This window comes from Plecotus auritus (genome assembly GCF_963455305.1).
Source record: "Plecotus auritus genome assembly, chromosome: 3".
NCBI lineage: Eukaryota > Metazoa > Chordata > Mammalia > Chiroptera > Vespertilionidae > Plecotus > Plecotus auritus.
The window spans coordinates 29,021,620-29,036,854 of NC_137772.1; positions in this window are offsets into that span (position 1 = coordinate 29,021,620).

The following is a 15,235-nucleotide window of genomic DNA, read 5'->3' on the forward strand; positions in this document are numbered from 1 at the left end:
TTTTATAAAATACATTTTTATTGAATTTAGAGAGGGAGAAACAGATAAAAACATCAATGATAAGAGAGAATCATTGATTGGCTGCCTCCTGCATGTCTCACACCAGGGTTGGGGGATCGAGCCCTCAACCCAGGTATGTGCCCTGACCCAGAATCGAACTTTGACCTCTGGTTCATAGGTTGATGCTCAACCACTCAGCCACACCAGCTGCATCAGTTTTTATTTGCCATTTCTTTCCAGCAGAGAAGGCTGCTGTAGATACACCAAAGCACTCCTGTTCCTCCCGGTGTGGTCATATAAACATGAATTTGTCAGTACAACAGCTTCTTCCTCAAGGCCTTTGATACTGTGAAGAAGTTGAGATGCCTGGCTCTTGTCTCTGAAGTTGTCATCTGGAGAACATGAGCCTGGTGCTTAGATTCTCAGTGAAGATTCAAAATCACGGCAAGGAGGCCAAAAGATGTACATTCACTTGGTAGAGTACTTTCCTTATGTACTTGAGATGCCAGCAAGACACTCTTGAGGAGAAATGTTCAGCTGGAGACCTTTCCCAATTTGGAGACATTTCCTTAATCTGGCTCATGTTCTCCACGACAACTTCTAAGTCATGTAAGATGCCCAGCATCAAGCCTCAGGTTCCTTGAACTCAGTTCAGTGATTTGTAGTAAACACTATGTTGCTTTGTATCTTCACCTTCAAAATACGAAAACCCACAAATACAACCTCTTAACTTTCACTGACACAGCCTCTTTCCTGCCCTCAGCTCCCTGCTTGGTTCTTTTCAGTGGTTTCATTTCTCTTCTCTCTGACTTTAGCTTCGCACACCTCTATTCCCTTGACATCTACTTTTTTCTCCTAATGTATCTGCCTTCTCCTGGGCTTACTCTGCTTCCTGCTCATACTAAAAAGCCTGTGCTGGGACACTCAGCATGTTCAATGAATTTGCCTCTTTATCCCTTTACTGTATCTACTCTTCAAATTACCAACCCTGTGTCCCATCCTATGGTGCATCTTCCTGGATGTGTGACTGGCTTGAAATAGGTGCAATGAATGAATGTCCAGGAGGCTGAGTTCTGTTGTTCAGATTGATGCTACAGCTAATTCCGGGTTTTAGTATCAGTCTGGGCTCTTGACGACTCCACCTCCCTTTATTTTACCAGCTTACAGTTAACTCTTAAACAATAGCATGGAGATCAGGGACACTGACCCCTGCTGAGTTGAAAAATTAGCCTATAGCTTTTTAAAAAATGATTTTAGAGAGAGGGAAAGGAAGAGATTGAAACATCCATGAGAAACATAAACATTGATTTGACTGCCTCATGCACGTCCCCTACTGGGGATCGAGCCCTCAACCCAGGCATGTGCCCTGACTGGGAATTGAACCAGTGATCTCTTGGTGCACTGGTCAATACTCAATGACTGGGTCACACTGGCCAGGTGGCAGCGTATAACTTTTGACTCCTCCAAAACTTAACTACAGTTAGCCCATTGCATCCACAGATTCAACCAACTGCAGATGGAAAACAGTATTTTTGATCTGTGTTTGAGAATCTGTGGTTGGGAATGTGAAAATACTGTTTTTAATTTGTACTTGGTTGAATCTGCAGATTCAAAGAGCTGACTGTATTTATTGGGGAAAAATATTTGCCTATAAGTGGACCCATGCAGTTCAAACTCATGTTGTTCAAGAGTCAACTGTATTTCAAGCCTTTGTCATTTTTCTCAAGTGCTTATCTTTACTGTGAGCAGATGACTTTACCTTTTACTGAGAATACTGAGGCTATCAAGCCTTAAACTCCTTCAGTTTTGGGCATCATGGCCCTATTTACATTTCAAGATAAAACATTTGATCATGTTAGTATAAAACCCTAATATGAAAATAGACCGAATGGCAGAACAACCAAACAACTGGTTGCTATAACGTGTGCTGACCACCAGGGGTGCGCGCGGGGAACATGGCAGGTGTTGGCCACAGTGGGATGGTGGAGCAGGTGAACAGAGGTGCCAGACCAAGGTGGGGCGCTGGTCACTGTCATTGGGGCGAGCCTCTGGCAGTTACGGAAAAATCTTTGCTCCTGTGCGCCACGGTCCTGCCTGGCGCTCACACCTGCTGCCAGTGCCAGCCCTGCCCGCCCCTCAGGGCTTCTCCATCTCCCTGCTCCTGAGGGGCAATCATGCTGGCAGCCATCTCTTGCACCCTCTTGCCAGCAACAGCCCCACTTGCACCCACTGCTGGTGCTGGCCCCACTCACACCCACACTGGCGCCTGGTGCCAGTCCTGATTGCTTGGCACTGTCAGCAGGTGTGAGCAGTGGCTGCCTGGCCTGATCGCCCCTGAGGGCTTCTCCACCTCCTCCTGCTCCTAAGCGGCAATCGGGGCAGCGGCCGCTGCTCGCACCCACTGCTGGCACTGGCCCTAATCGCTCTATGCTGTCAGTGGATGCGAGCAGGGCTGGTGCCGTCAGCATGTGGGAGTGTTGGCAGCAGGAATGGGGTTACCGGCAGACGGGATCGGGGGCTGCAACAGGAGAGGCCGGGCAAGGGTGCAGAGGATGGGCCCAGACCCACCCGTGCCCACCACAGCCTCACGGCCCACAGTTCCTTTCAATGTGCACGAATTCGTGCACTGGGCCCCTAGTGCATTAATAATAGGCTATCAATAAAATTTAGGTGAATTTTTAATTTCTTCACCCTTTGTTTACAAATTTTTATAAAACCTCTAATTTTACACAAATTTCATTCCCTCTAGTTTCAGAGGATAAAGGGTCCCATTTGTTCAAGGCCAAAATCTTCACCTGTGCTGAGAATCCCATAGCCTTGGCTTCCTCAGAGAATTTGTCTTATCAATTATCCCCATATCTACAGTTTCAATCTATTTCTACTGGTTCCTTCCAGAAGAGGACATGTTCTTATTGGGTTGCTATAGTCGCCCATAGATTCTAATAGCTGCTGTGAGTACTGGCGGCTAACCCCTCACAGCTGCCTCCCTCTTTAGAAAAATGCCTTCAGCTTCATTTAGAAGTTAACAACTCCCAAAGGGGTGATTAGGTACAAAAAATTAGTGCCCTTGTCTCAAGGGGGCAAATCTATGGCGTAGTTTATGTGCTAAAGCAGATTTGTCTGAGACCATATCCATGTTCAGCCCTTTCCTTATTTCCTTCCCTCATAGGGTTTTCTTGAAGGCTCCTCCCTCAATAAAGCATGTGTTTCAGGCACTACTGGGTAACTGAACCTAAGACAATAATTATTACTGGAATGGGAGTCATAAGAGGTGTCTCATGAATTCTCTGGATTTCATAGTCTCTGCATAATTTGTGTAGCAGTGACTATTTTCCCTCGGTAATTAAGATCAGTCATTGGCTCATAAAGTAACCCCTTTCTTTTCTGCCTATTGGGTCAGTTGTATAAGGAGTTCCAGTCTTGCTTTCAATTCAATGAGAACATGACTATGTTCCCTGGTGGAAGCCCTTTTCCCTTGGGAACTAGCACTTTCAAATTCTTAGAACACAAGATTGGGGAGACAGTTATGAAGAATTCTAGAACACAAGATTGGGGAGACAGTTATGAAGAATTCTATTAGTGGATTATTCAGCATAATTTAAGGGGCGACTCCCTCCTCCCATCCTTGGTTGGTTTAAAGCATATACTAGTAATGTGTCTATAGGATAACACCCACCTCAACCTCACAGGATGTGGTTTAGCTGAACCCCAAGCCTCCAGTAGATTATATTTCACCATCTGTCAGGCCACGTACTTGTGGATGATGAGAACAGGGTAGAACCAATGAATACCTTGGGCCTGTTCCCATGCTTCATTTCACTGCTATAAAATGAGTTCTTGGGTCTGAAGTGATATTGTATGGGATACAATGGTAATGAATAAAATGTTTTGTAAGTGTATCAGTAGGAAGATCTGAATCTATAACAGTGTGAATCCCCATGAGGACAAATCAGTCCCTTCTCCGTGATAGGAAAAGGTCCAATGTAATCTACTTTCCACCAGGTAGCTGACTGGTTCCCCTGAGGAGTGGTGCACATTTGGAGACTTGTTTTGGCTTCTGCCATTAGTCATTTGGGCACTCAGTGGTAGCTCTAGTCACATCCTTGATGAGAGGAAGTTCCTGCTGAGTCCACACAAAGCATCTCTATTGCCATGGATCCATTGAGCAAACACCAGATGGTTGGGGAAAGAGACTGACTGACATCCTCAGGATGAGTCCTCTTATTTCCAGCAGGTTAGGGAGAGTCTTCGCTGTGGATGTCCTCTGGGAGCATTTACATAGAACACAACTGCCTTTACACTTTGCACCCATTCTGAGTCCACCTACTTCTCTCTTAGACCTCTTTGTCACCAATCTTCCAATTTTGTTCTTTCCAAGTCCCTGACCTGTCAGACTATTGGTAGAGATTCACACCTTAGACTGTCTTTCCAGAGTGGACCATCCGATAAACTGCCCGAAGTTCTACCTACTGGAGATATTTTCCTCATTGTCTTTTAGGGCTACTTCCTAGTACTGTCATTTGGTGGTCACCAATTCCCTATGCCAACATACCATGCACACCCTTCTGTATACTCTCTGTATTCCCATGAGGCCACAGGTGTGAGTTTAGGGAGGGGTGGTGAGGCAGTAGGTATAACTCCATGGGACTCTGAGTCACGCTCTTGAAAATTCCTCGTGCTTTTCAGACCTGCTCAGGCTCTCTCTTATCTATTGCATTTCCATTAAATAGTAGAATGCTTGTACACACTCCCAACTTTATAAGGGGAATAAAATAGCCATCGTTTCTTTAAATCCCATGAAAGTTGCTTCCTTGGAGGAGCATGAAATGATGGTGGTGGAAGTTGCAACAGTGATTGCCTGCTCTGTGTCTACACCTCCATGATTAGAAGCAGCAATTCGTGATTAGAACAAGATCCCTGGTATTTGGAGAACAAAGTCCTTATTGCTTGTCATTCTGGCTCCTGCAAACACTCTAGGAACACTGCTACAGCTGCCTTCCATGGGGCTGGAAGTGGGGAGGATGAGTAGCCACTACTGCAGGAGGCTGAAATTGATCCAAATTAACCACAATTTACCAGACACTTCATTCCCTGGAAGCTACAAGCCTTTGCATAGACTATAGAATTCTAAAATAATTACACTAAGACAAATTTTGCTAATATGTTGTCCAGATGAAGAGACAAATTCCTGGCACTTCCTACATTGCCATCTTTACTGACATACAGGCTTATTTAGTTTTACACCCTGGAGTAGTTCATTTTAAATTCTCAGTGTCAAAATTCTAATTTAACAGTTATAAAAACTGACTAAAGAGTGCTGAGTGGAACTTAGAATTATTAAGAGTGATAGCTGGAAATTAATGTTTCAGTGACATTTCAAGGCCTTCTCCAAGATATTTCAGATTATGCAAGGGCATCCTTGGTCTTTGGCTAAAAGAAAGCACATTTTTTGTGTCTATGTAAGATTATAGCAAAACAGTAAAGAAAGGATTGGTATCCTGGGGAGTAGCAGCTTAGAGACCATATTAAAACTATTTGATCTGTAGAAACCAAGATGGCGGCATAGGTAAGCACCTAAACTGCTGCCTCGCACAACAATTTCAAAACTACAACTAAAAGACAGAACGGACACCATCCAGAACCACAGGAAAGCTGACTAAGTGGAAATTCTACAACTAGAAGGAAAGAGAAAAGCTCACAGAGAATTGGAGGTATGGCAAAGGGTCTTTGTGCACGCAGAGAGGAAGGGCGGCTGAGAGCCTGGCTGACTTTCTCTGGCGGGAGGGGGAAGGAAGCCCCCGACTGCCCTGAACCCCAGTTACGACTGCACTGAACCCCAGTTCCGGCCGAAACCCCATGGACCCAGGCTCATACAGGGGGATCTGGACTGTCAGGTAGATAGAAAGGCACCCGGAGACTCGGAGATGCGGGGGAGACCCGGGGGAGCCCCGGCGGGCAGGGGTCTGGAGGCGCGAGTGCGCACAAAGACTGCGGAGGTTGCCACAGGCTTTCCCTAGTGGAAGGGAGTCGGAAGCTCCTGACTGCACTGAGCCCCAGTTCCAGTCGAGCCCCTTGGGACCCACGCTCTTGCGGGGAGAATCTGGACTCTTGGGCGGAGACTTAGGAGCCGGGGAAGGCAGAGGTCTGAAGGCGCGCGCGCGCAAGGGCAAGGCTGACGGGAAGCCAAGACTGCTCCGCCCTGAGACTCCACCCCATCCAAGCTGAGCACAGAGGCTTTTGCAATTTGGCAAGGCTAATCCTATAAGGCTGTCTCCAGCACCGAACTTCTCCCAGCATAGACACAGCTGATCCTCACAGCCAACTGGCCTGGAGGTCAATTCCTCCCAGTGATACCAACAACAATCAAGACTTAACTACAACAAGGCTGTACACACAGTCCACAAAGGGGTGCACCAAGAGTATCCACCTCAGGTTAACTGGGGAGGCCGACCCACTGGGCCATATAGGAAACATAGCACACAAAGCTACTCAACCAACTCAGGGAAGCAGTGAAAATGCGGCGACAAGGAAACAGATCACAAAAGAAAGAAATGGAGGAAAACGAACGACTGGATACAGAATTCAAAACCACAGTTATAAGGCTTTTCAAGAATATCCTAGAAAAGACCGATAAATATAATGAGACCCTTGAAGATATGAAAAAGGACCAACTAGAAATTAAACATACACTGACTGAAATAAAAAATATTATACAGAGACCCAACAACAGACTAGAGGAACACAAGAATCAAGTCAAAGAATTGAAATACAAAGAAGCAAAAAACACTCAACCGAAAAAGCAAAAAGAAAAAAAATCCAGAAAGTTGAAGATAGTGTAAGAAGTCTCTGGGACAACTTCAAGCGTACCAACATCAGAATTATGGGGGTGCCAGAAAAGAGAGAGAGCAAGATACTGAAAACCTATTTGAAGAAATAATGACTGAAAACTTCCCCCACCTGGTGAAAGAAATAGACTTATAAGTCCAGGAAGCACACAGAACCCCAAACAAAAGGAATCCAAAGAGGACCACACCAAGACACATCATAATTAAAATGCCAAGAGCAAAAGACAAAGAGAGAATATTAAAAGCAGCAAGAGAAAAACAGTTAATTACCTACAAGGGAGCACCCATATGATTGTCAGCTGATTTCCCAACAGAAATTATGCAGGCCAGATGGGAATGGCAAGAAATTTTCAAAGTGATGAATAGCAAGAACCTACAACCAAGATTACCCAGCAAAGCTATCATTCAGAATTGAAGGGCAGATAAAGAGCTTCACAGATAAGAAAAAGCTAAAGGAGTTCATCACCACCAAACCAGTATTATATGAAATGCTGAAAGGTATTCTTAAAGAAGAGGAAGAAGAAAAAAGTAAAGATAAAAATTATGAACAACAAATACATATCTATCAACAAGTGAACCTAAAAATCAAGTGAATTAAAAACCTGAGGAACAGAATAATCTGGTGAATATAATAGAATCAGGGGCATAGAAAGGGAGTGGACTGATAATTCTCAGGGGGAAAGGGGTATGGGGGGGTTCAGGAAGAGACTGGACAAAAATCATACACCTATGGATGAGGACAGTGCGGGGGAGGTGAGGGCAGAAGGTGGGGTGGGAACCGGGTAGAGGGGAGCTATGGGGGGAAAAAGGAGAAACAATTGTAATAATCTGAATAAAGATTTATTAAAAAAATTAAAAAAAAACTATTTGATCGGCCATTATGGTAACAATAAGAGGGTAGCACCCATTTAGATAAAAAGTTTTATATTGTTGTGTGATAGCATCTACTGTGGGAAACAGTCCTCAGTCCCAATAATGAGAAAAGAATACTTACCCAAAGTTTATGTTCCTCTAGTATTAGGCAGTCTCTTAAGGCTTCATCTTATGTTACAAAAACTGTTTTCATTGACTTCCTACATAATTTATACATTATTATGCATTTTCCTGTTTTCTTAAGGGCTCACTTTATTTCTCCAATTATATGGCATTTGAGGTAAAGCATCATGTTTTAATTCTTTTTTATCCTACACAGTTGGATTAATTATCAATTAATATTTGATAATTAAAATTTCAGAGTATGAGAAATTTAAGATCTTTTAACTTATGATTTGACAGGATGCAAATACTATTACTTTAGAAGCTGCTATATTAATAGGAGTTCTGATGGGAGTGAAAGCAGAAATTCTTCTTGAGACAGGAATATGTTGTCCTAATTATGGCCCAAACTTCTTCCATAACTTTTATTCTTCTGGATCCTATTTGGCATATTAATAATTCATTATTGTGTATATAGTTTGATAACTTGATGTATTGAATTTGGGCGTAAGACATTAAACTAAATGAAACCATTGCAAATTGGAAAAGGGTACTATTATTCAATTTTAGCTATAAAACACCTTTGAATAGTTTGAGAATAATTACCATAAATCATTTAAACATCTCATAAATTTAACAGTTAAGCATTCAAATTTTATTACCTAGACAGTATCTTTTGCAAAAAACCCCATTGTTTTTATTCATTAAAATTGTGCAGTACTTAATGTCCTGAAATTAATATATAATCATTATAAGAAATTAGAAAAGTGCAGAAAAGCACAAGGAAGAAAATATAAATCACACATAATTCCATCACTCAGAAATAACTATTATTATCATGATGGAATATCTATGCAGTCATTTTTTAAAAAATCTCTTTTCTGCTTCTAGAAAGAGATAAACAATTCAGAAGAAAAAAAACAGTCAAGAGATTAGAACAGGCATTCAATTAAAGACTATGTCTAAAAGGCCAATAAAACCATTAGAAATAAGGAAAATGCAAATTAAAATTACAAGATAATGCTCTGTACCCATATGGTTATTAAAATGTAGGAAGACTGACAATAACCAGTATTGTTAAGGAAGTATAACCATGGAAACTTTCACACTGCTGATGAAAATGTCAACTGGTTACAGCCAATTTAGAAAACCAACATTACCTACTACTAGAGGCCCGGTGCATGAAATTCGTGCATTAGGGGGAGGGTGTCCCTCAGTCCAGCCTGCACCCTCTCCAATCTGGGACCCCTCGAGGAATGTCCAACTGCCCGTTTAGGCCCGATTCCACTAGGATCGGGCCTAAACAGGCAGTCGGACATCCCTCTCACAATCCAGGACTGCTGGCTCCCAACTGCTCGCCTGCCTGCCTTCCTGATTGCCTCTAACCGCTTCTGCCTGCCAGCCTGATCACCCCCTAACCATTCCCCTGCCAGCCTGATTGATGCCTAACTGCTCCACTGCCAGTCTGTTAGCCCCTAACTGCCCTCCCCTGCAGGCCTGGTCCCCCCCCCACCAACTGCCCTCCCTTGCAGACCTTGTCCCTCCCAACTGCCCTTCCCTGCTGGCTATCTTGTGGTGGCCATCTTGTGTCCACATGGGACAGCCATCTTTGACCACATGGGGACAGCCATCTTGTTTGTTGGAGTGATGGTCAATTTGCATATTACTCTTTTATTAGATAGGATAGAGGCCTGGTGCATGGGTGGGAGCCAGCTGGTTTGCCCTGAAGGGTGTCCCAGATCAGGATTGGGGTTCCCTTAGGGTGTGGGGTGGCCTGGGTGAGGGGCCTATGGTGGTTTGAAGGCCGGCCTCGCCCTCCGGCGACCCAAGCGGAGGCCCTGGGATCTGCGATTTATTTATCTTCTATAATTGAAACTTTGTAGCCTTGAGTGGAGGCCTGGGCCTGCCAGGGTGTGCGGGAAGCTTGGCTTCTTCCATTGCTCAGGAAACCCAAGCCTCCTGCTCGCTCTGTGGTTGCAGCCATCTTGGTTGGATCAATTTGCATACTCGCTCCTGATTGGCTGGTGGGCATGGCTTGTGGGTGTAGTGGAGGTATGGTCAATCCATAGACCAAATTGTTCACTAGGGAAAGGAGGAGAAGGAGAAGGAGAGAAATGCAAAGAGAAAGACTTTTTATACATTTTAAGTGAAAAAACTTTATCAATAATATGTTTTAGGGGAAATTTGTATATGCGTAGAAAAGCATTTGGACATGCAATGCCAGGATGGTCCACAGTGGCTGTTGCTGGGAGACTGGACCTTTTGTTAATTTTCTTTCATTGCTTGTCTCAATTTTGTTTTTTTACCCTCTTCCTCCTCCTCCATGTCTTCTTCCTCTTTCTTCTTTAGGAGAGGAGGCCAATGAGCATAATTTATTTGGTAATAAGAAAAATAACTGGAAAATTTATTTTTAAATATAAAAAAGACCTATAATTAAGCTCAAAGTTTTTTCTTCCTGGGTAGAGGGTAACTAAAAAAGTACGGTTCTGCCTGGCCAGTGTGGCTCAGTGGTTGAGTGTGAACCCATGAACCAGGAGGTCAGAGCACATGGCCGGGTTGTGGGCTTGATCTCCAGTCGGGGGCATGCAGGAGGCAGCTGATCAATGATGCTCTCTCATTGATATTTCTATCCCTCTCTCCCTCTCCTTTCCTTTCTCTGACATCAATAAAAAAACTAAAAAACAAACAAACAAAAAGAACATATATAAAAAAGATCTGGTTTTTAGGATGACCGGATTTTTTTTTTTTTTTTTTTACTTAAAACAATTTCTTTCAAGCTAGTAACAAGAGAAAAAATTTGAGATATCCTAAATTAAATTACAGTGATCCGGAGAATGGGAGAGAGACAGGGACGTTAATCAGTTAGTACAGAAAACCAACAAAAGACTGCTCTCATTCATAAATGTATGTTGAAACCCCGAATTAACTTCCAGGAAGCTATTTCAGCCCTTATCTAGAAAGAACAGCCAATCACCAGGTGCAACAGCATCCTTCTTATGCTGAACTTCGATACTATTTGCCCACAACCAATGCAAAAGCAGTAAACACTTCTTCCTAAAGGACTATGCACCTATCCCAGAACTTTCTCTGCTTTACCTCCTCCTGCCCCTTTATCTATAGCCAATGTAAATTCATTCAAAACAGCTTACATCTTTCTTCTCCAAACTCCTGGTATAAAAGAGCCTGTCAATCCCGAGCCACTGGCCATGTTTGCCTCCTGCGTCTAGACCCGCTGCTGCTGGGTGAGACTGCACGCCCCACGACCTGGTCCTTTTTTTGGCCAGCATATGGCTCAATAAACCCTTTCTTTCAGAAAAAAACATTTGGCCTGGGAGATTTTTGTTGAACACTAGTAGCATATGCAGATAATAATGCTGCTTATTTCATCTGTTAATTGCCTGAATCTGAGGATAACTGACCTCTGACATTTTCCCAGCTGGTGTATTGATTCACTAAAAGAGAAATCATTCCTCTGTGCTGGGCAATAAAAAAAAAAGTAAACGAATTTCCTGATCTTATTTTCCACTCTCAGGTGAGTGAAAAGTTGCTAACATTTTCAGTTGCTTCAAGTTCCGCTGATATGAAACTAGCCTCAAATCCAACCCAACTAAGAGCCATCTATCTCTATTTACGTTTGCACTTGGACATTGGCGCAATCTGTGTGGTTGATGGTAACTGACCTGTTGTAGAAATCTACACACATGTAAGTGCTTTGTGATGTGTCCTTGTACTAATGCAGCTCTGTCACGTTAGTTGCATACAGAGGTTTTTCTTGATCAAGTTACTTCTGGTAGTATTAGTTTCTCATTTTGCACATGGCTGTTGAAAACAGACTCCATTTATACGGATTTTTCCCATGAAGTCATACTTTTTCCTCTTTGAAGCCTTTACCAGTGGGAGTTTTATTTCGTTGTATTAGTGATTTTGGCCCTAGGAAGCTTTTTCCCACTCTGACTGGTTTCTGAGTAAGCCTGCTGGGCCTCCTTGGAGTCTAGCTGTGGAGATTTTTGGCCTGTCGCAAAATTTTTCATATTACTGTATAAAGGGAACCAAATGTGTAACCTTTTTCGGCTTTAGGCTCATATTTTTCTAGTTCTTTTGTTTGGTTTCATTTTTATCCTTATGCCCACTGACATTATTTTAATGGGCCATTTTCAGGGAGATTAATTATACCCTTGGCACATCTGCTTTCCCATTTGAAAATTTCTTCTGTGACAGGATTGGAAAATAATAGAAAATAGTTCATCCAGCTGCCTTAGTTACCAAGACAACAAAGCGCAGAAATAACTGGCTACTTGGCTTTTCTCTCTTTTTCTGCCTACCTTCCAAATACAGTAATCGCCATCCTAAAATCTATCATCTGTTTGAGATCACTAGTTGAGTAGTTACTGAATTTTTTAGCAAAGAGTATTATGTGCTCTGATTATAATCTGGGAACAAAGAGATTCTTAGTTTTTTCTTCAAGTTTTCTATTATTTTAAAAAGTACATAGGCAATAATATATTTATGTTAATCAGCTTAACAATAACCCACAACCGTCGGACCAACTGGCAATAATATATTTATACATGTTCAGTATAAGAACGTAAAATGTTACAGAAGTATATAGTGTAAAAAGTGTAAGTTTCTCTTTCCAGAACGCTTATCTTAACCAATATCAACATATGGTAGTGAATATGAGTCAGTAAATTGGCTCAGAGTGAATTTAAGGACAGCAATGTATTCAGATAGTAAAACTTACATGTTAAAAATATGGTTAAAATTTTTAAAAACTTAAACCCCTTAAAATTTATATGAGCAATATGTGTTTCTTGTATGAAATTCAGTAAAAACAAATAAGCAAAAATGAATACATAAATTACCCACAATTCCACATTCACCACCACTAATACTTAGTTTAATTTTAAGAACAATAATAATGGCTAGCCTTTATTTAACACTCCTTTTGTGCCAGCCCTATGGTAAGAGCTTACATGCTTGAACACACAACCAGTTTTTGGGTGACATTTGAAATATTCATTTCGGATGCTTTCTTTCCTCCTGTGTATAGACATTTAGAAAAATATGTAGTTAATAATTATTTAGGAATTTAGAATTTAAAAAATTGTTTTTATTGATTTCAGAGAGGAAGGGAGAGGGAGAAAGGGACAGAAGCATCAACGATGAGAGAGAATCATTGATCAGTTGTCTCCTGCATGCCCTCTACTGGGGATCAAGCTCATGACCCTGGCATGTGCCCTGATAGGGAATCAAACCGTGACCTCCTGGTTCATAGGTTGCTGTTCAACCACTGAGCCACGCTGGCTGGGAAAATTTTTTTCTGTGATGCTATATATTATTTAATGTCTTAAAAAAGTATCCTTTTACTGGTTGTCTAATATTTCATTGAATGCATACATGTATACTAGTATAATTCATTTAACCATATCCATATTGTTGGACTTTTATCACTTCTACTTTTTCCTATAAAGGTTTTTATGTACTATTTTTTAGTTGGATTATTTCTTTTTTTAAATATTTTATTGATTTTTTACAGAGAGGAAGGGAGAGGGACAGAGAGTTAGAAACATCGATGAGAGAGAAACATCGATCAGCTGCCTCCTGCACACTCCCTACTGGGGATGTGCCCGCAACCAAGGTACATGCCCTTGACCGGAATCAAACCTGGGACCCCCCAGTCCGCAGGCCGACGCTCTATCCACTGAGCCAAACCAGTTAGGGCTTTAGTTGGATTATTTCTTAGAATGGACCTATCAGAAATGAAATTATTGGCTCAGGATAATGAATAGTCTTAGAGTTCTTGAATATATTTTCAAATTGCTTTACTGAAGAGTTGTGCCAATTTCTATCGCTATAAATCATTATATAATAACACTGGGAATTATGTTTCCTACTGTCTTATAATTTGAGATAAGCAGAGTGATAGTGTGTATTTAATTTGTTTCTCTTTAATAATGACAGGGTTTAATCATTTACTTATGTTAGTATTATTTCCTTTTTAAGTAAATTGTTTATCTGTTGTGATGCATTTTATCTTAAAAATGTATCCTTTTAAAATTAAGGATAATATATGCTTGCTAGAGGCCCGGTGCACAAAATCGTGCACGGGGTGGGGGTCCTCTCAGCCCAGTCTGTACCCTTTCCAATCCGGGACACCTTGGGGGATGTCTGACTGTCGGTTTAGGCCTCTCACAATCCGGGACCACTGGCTCCTAACTGCTCACCTGCCTGCCTGCCCGGTTGCCTCTTACTGCCCCCCCTCCCCGCTGGCCTGGTCGCCCCCAACTGCCCCCCCTGCTGGCCTCGTCACCCCTAACTGCCTCCCCCACTGGCCTGGTTGCCCCTCACTGCCCCTCACTGCCCCCCTCTGCTGGCCTGGTCGCCCCTCACTGCCTCCCCCCCACTGCCAGCCTGGTCACCCCCAACTTCCCACCCTGCTGGCCTGGTCGTCCCACGCAGCCTGCTGCTCAGTCATTTGGTTGTCCCTCACTAACCCCCCTGCCAACCTGATCGCCCCACGCAGCCTGCTGCTCAGTCGTTTGGTTGTTCCTCACTAAGCCCCCTGCCGACCTGGCCGCCCCACACAGCCTGTTTGGTTGTCCGTTCGGTTGTGACGGTTGCTTAGGCTTTTATATATATATAGATTATAAAATTAAAACAGTGTTCAATTCACATAAAAATGGAATCTCCGCTCCTTTACTACAGCTCCTTAATATCTTTCCCCAAGGACTGGTTTAGTATGTACATCTCCAGACCTTCCTGTAAGATTTAGGAGTTAAGCTTTTCTTTCTTTCTTTCTTCTTTCTTTCTTTCTTTCTTTCTTTCTTTCTTTCTTTCTTTCTTTCTTTCTTTCTTCCTTCCTTCCTTCCTTCCTTCCTTCCTTCCTTCCTTCCTTCCTTCCTTCCTTTCTTTCTTTCTTTCTTTTTTTTTTTTGTGGGAATGAGATTGATAGGAGTTTTTTATGAAGCAAAGATATTCACCTTTGTCTTTTGTACTGTTTGTCAGCCTTTAATTTTGCTTTTGTTGCTGTTGCAGTCAAATTTGCTGATCTTTTCCTTAAAAAAATTACGTTCATTTTTAAAAGGCTACTTTATTTAAAAGGTTCAATAAATGCTAAGTTCTTTTTTTCTGCTGGTTTTTATTTTGGTATATATTGTAAAGTGTTTGTACTTTGCCAGTACCCCACTCTTTTGATTACAGAAATTTTGTAGTAAATGTTTAAAATATGTTTTATTGATTTTTAGATAGAGAGGAAGGTAGAGGGATAGAGAGATGATGGAAACATCGATGGGAGAGAAACATCATTAATCAGCTGCCTGTTGCACACCCCCTACTGGTGATTGAGCCTACAACCTGGGCATGTACCCTGACCAGGAATTGAATGGGTGACCTCTTGGTTCCTGGGTTGACACTCA